We start from the raw sequence: 11,367 nt of genomic DNA on the forward strand, positions 1-11,367 counted from the left end.
TGAGAGTCTGGGCAAGTCACTTAACCTCCCTCTTCCTCTGTTTTACCATCTATCAAGTGAGATGAGCCATATCTGCTCTTCTTACCTCCTAGGATTTGGGTGAGAAATAGATAAGAGATGTGAAAACACTTTGATAAGTATATGGTATTGTAAAAATGCAAGCTGATGCTGTTGTTATTTCAGCTGTGCTGTGTTTGGAAATGTGGTTTTAGAGAAGCCCAAAGAATTAAGGAGCAAAGCAGAGGGATGACCCCACTTCTGTCTCCCTTCAAGAATAAAATCCAATAATGCTCTAATTTGTTGAATGCCTATTTCAGCACTCCACTACAAAGGGCTAAGGGGGGTTATAGAATATAGAGAAAATCAACCCTGGAGAGCATATAATCTACCTGGAGGGACGTAATACTTCTAGGAAATGAAAACAAGTACATGAAAATATGATCCAATCCAAAAGGAAAATGCTGAAAGGGAGCAGAGATTGAAGGAGTTGAGACTCCCTACAAGAAAAGGCAGTCATGAAATTTGTCTTAATGGAGATGATGATTTGCTAATAACATAGCACATCTGTCACTCCACTCCCTCTTATGAGGCAAAATGGGTAGAGGAAACAGGAAACTATTTACCAAGGTAGAAATTTTATTTCATATTTGGTTGCAGCATGCAACCTATTGTTCTAAACAGCAACACTAATAAAAAAATTATTACATTTTGACATTTTTAAAATTATGAGTTACTTGGTAACAAACACAGTAAGCCTCGTTACAGAAATATCTTGGGTCAGTCTACCAAGTGCTTTTCCCTTCTCAGATATTTATTGGGTAAAAACAGATCCTAGGCATATTAAATTATTTCTCTAGGCGCCTTCTTTTTCTTTAAAATAATTTTTGTTTAATGTTGATTTAGTTTTGAGAAAGAGAGACAGAACGTGAGTGCTGGAGGGGCAGACAGTGAGGGAGATACAGAATCTGAAGCAGGCTCTAGGCTCTGAGCTGTCAGCACAGAGCCTCACGTGGGGCTTGAACTCACAAATCATGAGATCATGATCTGAGCAGAAGTTGGACGCTCAACTGACTGAGCCACCCAGGCACCCCTCTTTAGGCTCCTTCTTGAATGCAAGTTTGAGTTGGTTTCACCCATTTAGAGTGGTATCTTTTTTATCTCCAGCTAGCCTCCACTGTTCCATAAATATACAGCATTTAAAATTTTTATCTCCATCTGTATTTTCTTTTGTAGATTGTAAAATGACAATGTATATATCTTTGTAAGAGTGGCAGAAAGATTGGGACAGATGGAGATAGGATGATATAATAAATAGCTTAATAAGGGATTCATTGGTAAATTATCCTTTTACTCAAGGTTTTTAGTTAGGAATTATATAATCTTTAAGATACTATTTTTTTTAAGATTTTATTTTCAAATAATTTCTACACCCAATGTGGGGCTCGAATTTACAACCCTGAGATCAAAAGTCACATGCTCTACTGACCGAGTCAGCCAGGAGCCCCAAGATACTATTTTGATAAAGCAAGCTTTCAACTGAAATGAAGTTCTTACCCTGTGAATTCTTAGTATGTACTTAGTATATGCTTAGCACATGGTCACCACCTCCTTAAAACAATGATCTGGTTAAGGAGACAAGATTTATACACAAAAAACAATTAGCATGGCGCCTGGGTGGCTCAGTCGGTTAAGCATCAGACTCTGGATTTCAGCTCAGGTCATGCTCTTGCAGTTCGTGAGATCAAGTCCCACGTCGGGCTTCATGCTAACAGACAGAGCCTGCTTGGTATTCTCTCCCTCTCCTTCTGCCCCTCCCCTGCTCATGTGTGCACACTTTCTCTCTCAAAGTAAATAAACATTTAAAAAGAAACAATAAAAATACAGAATAAAATGTGCAAAATTATGAGCCACAAGCTAAAAGACCTACAGGAGTGAATTAGCTTGGCTAGAAACAATTTTTTTGTTCCACAGCGATGTATCAATGTGTACAACCGCTAGTGGATGAAAGTATGACTAGTCCTCCTTGCCAAAGGCGTGGTGTAATGGAAAGAGTGTAGCTTTGGCATCCAGCTGACCTGGGTCCTAACCAGTCTCTCATACCTTTTAGTCTATGACCATGGGCCAATTACTTAACCCCATCTATGAAATGCAGCTATTAATAGTAGCAATTAGGACTCTTGTAAACAGTAACAATTCCTAGAAAGAAGATATGCAGGCCAACATCTTTGTGTTTAGTTCTATTTCTTACCATCTACCCAAGAAAGGGTTGTTAGCCATTGTGAGGTATTTTCCTGAGAGCCCTCAGAAACAGGGGAAAAGCGATCATTTTCCTGCTGAAAGGTAGGATTATATCCTTGGGTGATGAGAGGGTGTAGTGGGGAAGTATATGAGGCAGGTACGGTAGGATGAATTATGGACAATCTTGAAAGCCTTGCAGAGTTAAGTGGGCTTGAGGAGAAAGTAGGAGGAAGCCACTGTTAGGTCCTGAGCTGGGGAGAGCCCAGAGAAAAGTGACAGATCACGGAGCTGGTAGCGACAATGGAAAGGGAAAGCAAAAACCAGATATGAGATACCATTTTGTCCTCTTATACCAACTGCAACACATGCATTATAGCAATTTGGGAAGTATACAAATATAAAGGAGAAAATAATTGCCCAAAGTCCTTCCCCCTGAGATACTCATTGCTTACGTCTTGCCATATTTCTTCTGAGTCCCTCCACATTCATTACCCTCATAGGTATTGGGGGAGAATACTGAGACAAAGATGATTTAAAGCTTACAGATCACCTCTTCTGGGAAGCCCTTTTGGATTTCCATGCAGGATACGTCCTCTGTGCTTATAATATTTTATACACATGCAGAATTCTTCTTTAAGGGAAGATTCCTTGTTTACTTGCAAGGAAAGGAACTTATGTTCCTTTTAAGTTTCACAAAAGTAAAAGCAAGTCCTGCTTTGTGGTAGAGCCGTTCAGGATGAGTAGCTTACTTTACAGAATAATATAAAATATAGTCTCACTCAGCAGGGAGCGTTGCTATAGAAATTATTATTTAAACAGGGCTTTTATTTGCTGGGGCCAAGGGAGAGATGTTGAGGTGCTTGACTTGGGTGGGGGCTGAGGACAGGCTATAGAGGACATCTGTCTTGAGGTTGAAGAGCTGCCTGCTATAACCTAACAACAGGCTGGCAACTGAGCAGAGAGATGTACTGTAAGTGACTTCCCAGAAAGGGGCATCACTAACAGACCCTAAGTTCTAGCAATGTTCTCATAAACACTAGACTACCTATTAGCAGTGTTTTGTGGAATTAAGGGAAGCAGTTATGACTGCTGGAAGTGCTATAGATGGATGGGAAAAATAGCAATCTGAAGAGGTGGATAAGACACTTAAGTGGATATGGTGCTTATTATACCAGGTACTACTATTCTGAGACTTCTATAGACATTAACTCCTTTAATCCTTGCAACAACGTTATTACCCTTGTTTATGGATGAGGAAACAGAGGGACAGAGCAGCTTAATACCTCCAAAACTTCTAGGAAGCAGTGGAACTAGGACTCAAGCCCAGGCAGTTTGGCAGCTGGGTCTGTGCTCTTAACCACTGAACTCTAACGTCTCCTGAACATTAGAAAGGGACCAGGCCATCTACAGTCACACAGGATGCTGGTTCAGGCACATTACTTTGGGAACTGAAGGGAAAGAGGACACACAAAAGCTGGAGAACTTGAGGACTTCCATCAGAGCATTTACCAGATATGTTCATTCATGTTCATTCTCTCCCACCTACCAGGCTGATTTCTTCATGGACAAGAATGTGTTGTATTTACCCTGAATCCTCAGTGCCAAGCATGGTTCCCTGCATATAGCATCCACCCAAAAGAGCACATGGGATACATCAATGATGACTCCAAAGTGTTGAGCCTGGTTTACCGAGAGAATTGTGTAGCTCTTGAGAGATCGCTAACTCTTTAGTTAGAAGATATTTACAGACTAATAACCATGCTATTATTATTAAAAGTTTGTATATTTCTCATCCTTTCCCCCTAGAAAAGTCTGCCTTAGAAGGTAGGCTGAATTTTGCTTGTAATTTTCTCTCAAGTGGCAAGGTGCAATAGGGCAGAAACCAATATGAGATTTACAGCCTTGAATATTATCAAGATATTTGAGAACAAGTAATAAGAGCAATCTATGAACTTGGTAGGATTTATAGCATGTCTAAATCTTGTGTCTAGCCTTGATATATAACAAAACACAGTGGGACATTCAAGAAAAATTCATGTAGGATGCTAGGTGCATAGAATGGCTAGCCAGTGCCCCAGTGTCTGAACTTGGAACTTATGTTCCTTACTAACAAGTCCATGGGGAGTTTTGGACTACTAAGCAACTATAGCTGAAGACATTTGACTGTGTTTAACTTAAAATAAGATACCCTAAATAATCTGTGTTTAGTATTATTGTTATTGCTATTGTTGTTAGGTTAAAGCCAAGAGCAAAAGCAAGATTTTACCTCAAAACCAAAAGGCAATTATGGAACAAATTCACACCTACACAAAAGTGGAGAGAGGAGTATGATGAATTCTTATACACCTATCATTCAGTTTTAACAGTTATTAATTTGTGACCAATCTTGTTTCATCCATTGGTCTTCACTCTACCCCAGATTATTTCAAAGCAAATCCCACTTGTCATTTGGCTATAAATATTTCAGTATATAGCTCTAAATGAGAACTTCTTTTTTATTTTTAATTAATTTATTTTGAAGTTCACTCATTTATTTTGAGAGAGACAGAGAGTGTGAGCGGGGGAGGGCAGAGAGACAGAGGGAGACAGGGAGAATCTCTCTGTCTCCTCGAGGTCAGTGCACAGAGCCCAATGCAGGGTTCCAATTCATGAAGCCGTGAGATCATGACCGGAGCCAAAATTAAGAGTCAGTTGCTTAACTGACTGAGACACCCAGGCACCCCCAGAAGAACTTCGTTTTTAAACTTACCACACCTAAAATATTAATCATCATTTTTTAACATCACCAAATATCTATTCAGAGTTCAAGCTTCCCTTATTATTGTCTGATTTTTGTAGTGTGCTTGAATAAGGATGCGACTAGATTCTATACCTTGTGATTGACCGACATGGCAGTCTAGTCCCTCAAGTTACAGGATCCCCTCCATCGTTTTTTATCTTGTGATTTTGGTTTTGTAGAGTAGCTCACATGTAGATTTTATAAATTACATCTAACCTAGTATTGTTTAACATGGGTTTTTTTTTTTGTCCTTCCATTTCCAGTGAAATGGTTATTAGATCTAGAGTTTTGATTAGACTCATTTTGGCGGGATATAAGTAGTGGTTTATGAGTATGTTCTATCAGCAGGCATTTATACTTGGTTATTTTAGTCTTCGTGATGTTAGCAACCAAGGATCATCATTACATAGATCCATTAATTCTTTAGGGGGTGCACAATTCACTAACTCCTTAGGGGTTACCCTGATTTTTCTAATTCTAAAATTCCTTTATTATTTATCAGATGAAATAATCCTATAAAGGGAAAGTTTCTCTGATCAACTATTTGATTACCTTAGGATATAGCTCACATAAGAAAAGCAGGACAAATCCTTCTTTGCTTTTATTTACCAGATTTTAAAACAGAACGTTGATTCCCTAGATCCTCCAATGATGACAAAGGAGATATTTTTTAACAGTTTAAACTCATGGATTTATGTATCTTTGATATATTTCAATCCATTGTGATTAGGGGCCAGTGGGATCGTTGGCAAAATGTCCCTTGACTCCTTTCCAGGAGTCTTTTCTAGCTTTTCTCTGAAATGTTTCAGGCTCATCTAGAAGATTTTGTCCCCTAGACCTGGCATCAACTATTTTTCCAAGGACCTCTAAGTCACCTCGCAGGGAAATGGTATTTAGAAACCACAGTCTGGGGAATAGGACTTCTTTGAATTTTTTTGTTGTTGTTATCTTTTTTTAAAATTTTTTTAATGTTTTAATTTATTTTTGACACAGAGAGAGACAGAGCATGAGCAGGGGAGGGGCAGAGAGAGAGGGAGACACAGAATCTGAAGCAGGCTCCAGGCTCTGAGTTGTTGGCACAGAGCCTGAAGTCGGACGCCCAGCCGACTGAGCCACCCAGGTGCCCCAGGACTTCTTTGAATTTAAAAACAACAACAACAATTTTGTAGATCCAAATACCAAAACCCTTTGAATATTTAAAGTACCACCCATTTAAAGCAGCACAAGCTTCCTTAAGATTTTTCCCCTTAAAGAGTTATGATTTTGACAAGCACTGCATTGTCAGAACATCTAAATTTAGAAAGAAAACATACTACCTAGAAGCAAATAATAACAATGTCTTTAACTCACAGTTGGGGTCTATGGTAAATTGAATGGGTGTGCTTCCCCAAAGATGCCAGTGTCCTAATCCCTGGAACCTCTGCATGTTACTTTATATGACAAAAGAAACTTTGTTGCTGTAATTAAAGATCTTGAGATGGGAGATTATTCCAGATTATCTAGGTAGGCCCTGACTGTAATCCCAAGTGTCCTTACAAGAGGGAGACAAAGGGAGATTTGACTACAGAAGAGAAAACGGCTAAACGACAACAAAAGTGAGATGGGAGTGATGTGGCCATAAGCCAAAGAATGCCAGGAGCCACCAGAAGCTGGAAAAGGCAAGTAATAGATTCTTTCCTGGAGCCTCCAGAAAGAATTGGCCTTCCTGACACTGATCTTCCAGAATTGTGAGAATAATTTCTGTGTGTGTGTGTTGTTTTTTTTTTTTTTTTTTTTTTTTTTTTTTTTTAGCCGCTAACTTTGCAGTTATTTGTTAGAGCAACAATAGGAAACAAACACAGAGCCTCGTCCGAAAATGAGATAGGAAGTAAGACCATATATTTTGAAGTGTAACAGAAAATCAGAAAAGTTGCAAGCCTTAGGGGGCCTCTAGGATCTGGGGAAGGGCTTGTGTTTAGATGAAAGTAAAAGGGCTAGTTAACAGGGCAGTTGTTAAACTTCACCTTCCACATCTGTTTCATCAACTCAAACATACAGCTCTGGAGAGGTGTTTGGAGGCCCCAGGGCAGGAGGTCTAATTGCAGGTAGCCACTGGCCAGGTTTAAGGAGCCTGTAGAACTCACAGGAGCAATTAGGTGCTAACACGATGAGATTTGGCAAACCCATGGTGTTCCTTGGGGCTGGCAGCAGGATGGGAGGCAGGGATAGCAAAGGCTTTCAGACTCATACTTCTTGGTAATAACAGTGACTGTTAGCAAGCAATAAAAGAGCTTTTCATCACCCATCAGCAGTGGAATAATTCAAAACATATTTTTGTGAGGAAAGAAGAAGTAATAGGATTGTGCAGTAGTAGGAACTAAGAAGCTAAACTATCGCTTTTGTTTTAATGGGCGTTCAGAGGCTGGTACTGCATGTGTGGTTTACACGAGAAAGTGGGAATCACCCTGCTGACCAAACGCTTCGTAAACTCTTCCCTCTGACTTATGGTTTCTAGGACGGACACGGTGCATACTGGCTGCATTTTGCTTCATGCTTCAAAAGTTTAAATAGATAATGCTTCACTTCAATTCAGCAGCTATCAGGGAAAATGATATTGTTTTTACTCATCCTGGGGAGGGGAGGCACTTCTGAAGTACCCACGCTTTCAAGCAGAAAGAGAGCATTTCTGCCAATGAAGCGTGCAGCGAGTTCCCGAGTCACCAGCCTAACTTTTTATCACAAAGGGAAGATGAATGCCCCAATATAAACTTTGGCTGCCTGCTATTTTTCCTATATATGGTCAGTGGTTTCCAGAGAATCAAGTATGAGAAAGGCTTTTGATAATGATGTTTTCTTCTCTTGCCTAACTGAAAGTTTTTGATACTTAGGTGAAAAAGTCAGAACATTTTGTTGGATCGGTTGTGAAATTCATGAAAGAGCAGCAAATTCATGCTGGTGGTGAGTAGTCTCAAGGGGCCATCACAAGGTTACTGTATTTAGGAAGAAGGGAAATGGATGTCCTTTTAAAATTCCACAAAGTCCCTTTCATAAAAGTGTATCAATCCCCATTAAAAAACACAACTTGATGTGTTTGATTTGATGACTTTGACATCTTTGGCAAAATAACCATGAGAGTTTGCCATAAATGGGACATCAAAGAACCAATAAATTTAATGAGTAGTTTTCAACACTACAGACTCACTAGCTTGTTATGTTTCACTGCTACTGTGTCCATGTTTAAAAAACCACAAAAGAATCTCAATTCTAATTGACATAACCCCCCAAGCTTTAATACAAAGAATGTGTTCAAGATCTCTTTTATGAAAAGGTAAAACACTGATGTAAAGGCTTTGGCAAATATATGCCTCATGGTGCCTAGAATATTGTGATTAAAGATGAACTGCTTTAGGGGCGCCTGGGTGGCTCAGTTGGTTAAGCCTCCGACTTCAGCTCAGGTCATGATCTCACAGTCTGTGAGTTCAGGCCCCGCGTCGGGCTCTGTGCTGACAGCTCAGAGCCTGGATCCTGCTTCGGATTCTGTGTCTCCCTCTCTCTCTGCCCCTCCCCTATTCATGCTCTATCTCTCTCTGTCTCAAAAATAAATAAAAACATTAAAAAAAAAAAGATGAACTGCTTTCAGTTAAAATCAGTCTTTTCTAGATTCTCTTCTCTGCAAATGCAAAGGGTGCTAGGTTAAGTCACACATGGTCAGATTACTTTTCTCTGGGAGAAGAGGAGGCAGTTAGGAAGCCTTGCAGGTAGGGATGAAAAGAGGATGAAAGATGGGGAAAAGTGTGGAAAGGGGAAATGAGGTTAGCTGAAAGGACAAACTTAATCCTGTTCACAGTATTTTAAAGGGTTGCCCCCAATCTTTCCATTATCTCAGGAGTTGCAAACTCCGATGTCAGTGGGGCATCTTACATCACAAGGTAGCATAAGTGAGTGGTGATGACCATGGGAAATGATAATAGGTCTGTGTAAAGAAGCTGGACATCTTCTTAGCTCCAGCCCATTGTCACCATGCACATGGTCAGATGCAAATATGGGCTTAGTCTTGCTAGAGCTTTTGAAGTTTTTTAAAAAGCCAGAAATCCATATTTTTATATGCAATCTCCTGATTTTGAAATGTAAACAACTAATTCCAGTATTCTTAAAACATTGCACAGACTGAACAAAGTGTGTCTGTAGGCTGCATCTGGCCCTTGAGCCACCATTTTACATCTTTTGCATTAGCTTAGAACAAATTTCACATTTTTGAGAATATGCAGGTTATTTATGAGAAAAGGCCGGGATTCTCTTGTATCTTCTATACAGAAGACCCTATTTTATGTAGCTGAAGAAGGAAAATAATCACTTAAGTGATGTTTTTTAAAAAGGTCTTTTGGCCTTTAATCTTCTAGACCACTCACTTCCAGAGTTTACTGGGGTCAGCACGTTTCTCCCCAACTCCTTTGTTGAGGTTGTTTCATACAATTGTATTAGAGTTGTTAATTTTCTCACATTCTTCAGAAGGATCCCCTAGCTTCCTAAATGAGTCTTAAAATTTGCATATATTAGGGTTCACTCTTTGTGTTGTGAAGTTCTATGGGGTTTGGCAAATGTATAGAATCAGTTATTCACAGGGCACCTGGGTGGCTCAGTCAGTTAAGCATCCAACTTCAGCTCAGGTCATGATTTCATGGTTCTTGGGTCCAAGCCCCACATTGGGCTATGTGCTGATAGCTCAGAGCCTGGAGCCTGCTTCAGATTCTGTGTCTCCCTCTCTCTCTACCCCTCTCCCACTTATGCTCTGTCTCTCACTGTCTCTCAAAAATAAATAAAACATTAAAAAATTTTTTTAAAAAGAATCAGTTATTCACCACTACTATATCAAACAGACTAGTTCACTGCCCTAAAAAAAAAAAATGCCTTGTGCTTCACTGTTCAAATGACTTTGTAGTCTAGTTACCATGACCCAGACATTAAAGATAGTAGATAGTATGGGGTTCAATCTCAAATGGTACTGTTTTAAATATTAAAATCTTCTTTTCCAAAAGTGTGTAGGAATGTATTGACCAAACAGGAATGTATTGGTGGAGTTTAGTTGCCTAAATTACTATTTGAAGCAGAAAGTAATTTAATATAAGGTTATAGGTTGGACACCCAGAATTACTCCCAGAACAACCACCAAAAAGCTGACCCATCTGGAGTACTGTTACCTCTGCCCCAGTTGGGAAAGTGGGAATCACCTTCCTTCTTGTTGACTTCAAGAATACAAGGCTGGAGCTGCTCACTAGAGATCAGGAAGCCACTGTACAGCAACTGTCGTGATCTTCACAAATTTAAAGGCTGCCTCCTGTCAATTTGTTGCAGTAAATCCTAAGACGTTCATAACTGTGATTACCAACAGCGTCAGCCAAAGAAGTGGAAAGATGGCCCCTTCCTCACTTCTGCATTCCAACTTCCACAAAGTGCATCTAACCTAGTTCACATCCAGAAACTCTTGCATAATGGATTGACTGGGGGCTCCCCCAGAGATATGTCCACCCAGAACTTGAGGATGTTACATTATTTGGAAAAAGGGTTTTTGCAGAAATGATTATGTTAAGAATCTTGAGATTATCCTGGATGGGCCCTGAAGTCAATGACAAGTCCTTATAAGAGACAGAGAGGAGAAGACACAGAGAGAAGAGATGGCCACATGAAGATGAAGGCAGAGATGGGAGTGAGTGATGCCACCACAAACCAAGGAAGGCCTGGAGCCATCAGAATCTGGAAGAGGGGTTCTCCCCTAAGCCTCAAGGAAGCACAGCTTTGCCAACTCCTTGAGTTTGGACTTCTGGCCTCCAGAACTGTGAGAAATACATTTCTGTTGTTTTAAGCCATCTAATTTGTGGTAATTTGTTATGGCAACCCTAGGAAATAATATGCCTAGCTTCAAGTGACTCTAAGTAGTGTCCTTCTCCTCAGCTTTCCAGCCTCTGCCATATAAGAACACTACCAGAAGGAGGGTGGATGGATGCCGAGTGCTAACTACCATGTTTACCCTTTGGAAATAGAAATTACATGGATCACCGTAGAACAAAGATTTCTTCTGAGCATGTCTGTTTGGTGATACCTAAATTCAAATCAGTTTATTTACATTTAAAAGTCAGCGTGGAGCCCAACGCAGGGCCCAAACCCATGACCCTGAGATCAAGATCTGAACTGAGATCAAGAGTCAGATGTTTAACCAACTGAGCCACCCAAGTGCCCCTGGTTCCCTTATTTTTAGAGTGGATAATAAGAGTAAGTTCATCTTATGCTTCGCATGTGGAATAAATAAATCAATATTTGTAAATTTAAAAAACCCAAAAAAACCCCCAAAAAATACAAGTCTACAGATCCAGCCT

The sequence above is a fragment of the Panthera pardus genome, unplaced genomic scaffold (assembly GCF_024362965.1).
Source record: "Panthera pardus isolate Hobbes unplaced genomic scaffold, ASM2436296v1 HiC_scaffold_12, whole genome shotgun sequence".
Taxonomy (NCBI): Eukaryota; Metazoa; Chordata; class Mammalia; order Carnivora; family Felidae; genus Panthera; species Panthera pardus.